Source organism: Lichenostomus cassidix, chromosome 3 (assembly GCF_008360975.1).
Source record: "Lichenostomus cassidix isolate B80296 chromosome 3, HeHo_3.0, whole genome shotgun sequence".
NCBI classification, from domain to species: domain Eukaryota; kingdom Metazoa; phylum Chordata; class Aves; order Passeriformes; family Meliphagidae; genus Lichenostomus; species Lichenostomus cassidix.
This window is the reverse complement of record NC_139483.1, coordinates 69,809,001-69,812,266: the sequence shown is the minus strand read 5'-3', so window position 1 is coordinate 69,812,266 and position 3,266 is coordinate 69,809,001. Positions and strand designations below refer to the sequence as shown.

At 38.4% G+C, this 3,266-nt stretch overlaps 1 long non-coding RNA gene across 1 annotated transcript; it reads right to left on the bottom strand.

Moving 5' to 3' along the window:
* Positions 1-1,927: 1,927 nt before the first annotated feature.
* Positions 1,928-3,061, bottom strand: LOC146439975 (uncharacterized). The gene is made up of 3 exons (XR_014851323.1): positions 3,003-3,061; positions 2,448-2,526; positions 1,928-2,102 (listed from the first exon to the last, which is right to left on the bottom strand). It is a non-coding gene; the product is annotated as an uncharacterized LOC146439975 (long non-coding RNA).
* Between the last annotated feature and the right edge of the window lie 205 nt (positions 3,062-3,266).

Here is a 3,266-nt window from a genome sequence, read left to right as displayed (position 1 = left end):
AAATATACATATTCTTATGAAACTTTTAACTTTGTCCTCATGTCCATGTAAAAGATGCTCTTCTTTAGATGGGGAAGCACAGTAGAGCATTCAAATATCTTTTACTGTTTCAGTTCCCTCTGTTTTGAAAGTAGTAGATACTTTGTACTCCTCTTGTCTTTCAAGAGTATATTGTAGGTAATTATGTGATTTCTTATTAGCTTTTTGTTGATTTGAGCTTATTTGGTGCAGTTACTTGTGATTCCGCAACACAGGCTCCATCTCTTTGATTTTTTCCTAATTAATTGAAGAGTCTGATCAACCACTTTCAGCTAGTTTTTAAGCACCCTCAATTATTTTTTGTTTGGGAATTGATTTAGACTGGAAACATGTCTCAACCTAATTGTAAGACATAATACCACAAAACTGTATGAATTAATAAATATTAATGTGCACTTAACACCTATCCTAGATACCAATATTTATACACACACTCAGGATGCTGCAACAGGCTGAAATTAAAAGACAACAACCAGGTAGTTTATCCAAAGTCTGTATTTCTCTAGTAAAATTTAAATCAGCATAAGGAACATATCCCATTCAGACTAGTTGTTCAGCATCTTCTTCAATAACAGGACTTTCCAGATGACCTTATGCCAGCAGAGGTTGTGCTTCTAGCTGATATTACTCAATAAACATTCAGTGTGAGGTATTTCTCCAAATGTTCTGACTTCTGTTGCCATTAAAAAGAAAAAAAAGTACCACATTCTTGTAAATTCTCCTGTTTGACACTAAAATGATGCATTAAAAATTTGTCAAGTTATGCAAATGAACACAAATTTGTATTCTGGCAGACCATATATTTTCAGAAAAAAAAAAGTTTAGAAACACCAGGGTTGTTTGAACATTAAGTGGTGTAATTTTTAAGTACCTTCCATCCTTGAAGTTTAGCTACCTCATAGTATCAAAAATCCAGTTGTATAGGCATCGGAAAACAACAAAAAAGACTGGAAGAAAGGGAGGGAAGAAATCCATGTGTGACCTTTGGTGGTTTTAAGACCTACTTAGAGTATTGTACCTTCATCAATGATTAAAAGTCTCCCTCTTTTAAAATGTATTGAACTCTCATTTTTATGTGGACGGTTATTACCATACCAGAAATTCAACCTCTCACTGAGAAAAAGGTTCATCATTAGGATGGGGAAGCTATTCAAACAGTAAAACCAATGCAGATGCAGACTATTTGCCAACTCCTTGAAACAGATTGACAATCAGAAATGTAAACCCATTGGGTCTACATTTCCCAAAAAAACAAGTGTTGGCAGATTCTCAGCTGGCATTGACACTGCAGGTAATCATCACTCTGGGAGGACAGGTGCTCTCTGAAAACTGGGCACTTAAAAATTCAAAAGAAAGCACTCAAATATTGATGTGCCCAAAAAACTTAACTTGCTTGCAAATAGAGATTTTAACTCTTTCTCAAGTCTTTAATTCTTTCTTCTTTGTGTGTGTCTTTTCTAACTCACTCTGAATGAAAACATAAAAAGGTCATGAAACAATATGAGACTATAATAACAGGTATATAAACATATAGTAATTGTATACAATCATCATCAGCGGGTTAATTTTTAGATGTTATTTTGAATGCATCTTTCCTTTTTTTCTTTTATTTTTTGGTTCAGGATCTTCAGGAGTTTTTCAGTATGTACATTTACACTTAGCAGAGACACTGAAAGTGAAAAATGCAACTTTGACTCTGCCCTATTTGAAGCACTTCTGACCACATACCAAGAGGCTTCATTTTGATGTGGTGAGGAGAGGCAGGGGTGAAGTGAGGAGCAGACATGCTTTACAATTGAGAAAGCCATAACTATTCCTAGTCCACATATGCTTTCGTCTTCCAGGAGGCTGAAAAATGAGTGTAGGAAGCCTGGGAGCTCTGGGTCATTGGATAGGCAATGACAAGAACACACTGGCTGAGGGAAAGAGAGGATTTTATACCTTTTTTTTTCAATTTTTGCCTTTTTCAGTACTTTGCAGCAGCAGAGAGGGATTCCTGCAGACAGTTCATTGAAAAGCCTATGATGATTTGCCATAACTGTCTTAGTCTCCAAAAATTCAAACTGTAAATTTGACAGAAAGTGGAATGTAACTAAGGTATCAAGCTTCTGTGGGCCTGTGTTGGCAGGCACATTAAAGCAGCTGGGTCTCACATTGCAGAAGGGGATCTTTGACGTTTTATGCTGCACAAAGCTGCATTGGTGAGTTGTCTAGAGCAGCCTAAGGCCATTTTGAGCTGCTTAGACTGGGCAAGTCCCTGGGTGGCTGGAGCTGTACTGATGTATCAGCCTGGTGCCTGACACAGGCAGGGCACTTAGCCTGGGTGGTAACACTGCCAGGGGGATTGCTGTTACCAGAGCTTAGCTCTGTTAAGCTGAAATTGAAATTTTAGAGCATTATTTACTTACTTAGAAACACTTTGCATAGAAACATGTAAGATCTCACATTGACTGCCTTCTAGCCATGACTGCACTGGCTTCAGGGAAGCTGTGAAAACAGGGGAAGGAAGGAGCTGGTGATGATAATCATGTGCATGCTTTGCTTCTGTGTACATTTTAAGCACCTTCTAATCTTACTTTAGAGAAAAACAGGGATTGCATATGGTTTTATTCACAGAGACAATATTATCAGTCTACAGGAAAGCACTGCAGACTGAAAACTACATTAGGCTGTAGAAATTTCTGAGCGAACTTTAAACAAGCACCTTGGGTATCAGTAGCAGCTGGTGTGGCCACCCAGAGCTCAGTGCAGACTAATCTAATCTGTTTAATTGTGTGTAGCTGGCACAAAAAGCAAAGCTAGATTTTATCAGATATATCTAAATGCTACTTAATAACCTGTGCTTTCATCAGTGTTTTCTCTATGCCTTGTCCTTTGTGAGAAGTACTTAGCACTTATATAGTCTTTCAGTTAGAGGGCTGACAGCAGCTGAGAAGTAATCCTATAGAGCTGTGACATAGTACCTTTCATGTCACATATTCAGGTCCAAATGCCACACATTCATGACAGAATTGGCTCGTACTGAGATACAAGAAGACAGGAAAAATCAGTCATATTTTCATACTTTAAAGAATAAAAGGAAAATTGTCCCTCTTATCAACAACTCCATCTGTGTTTCACCATGCTCTACACAGGGAAGGTGAGCCTGCTTGGCTTGCTGGGCTTGCCAGGCTTGCCCCTCACTGCTTGCCCACCGTGGCTGCACTGGCTCCTCCATACCCAAACAC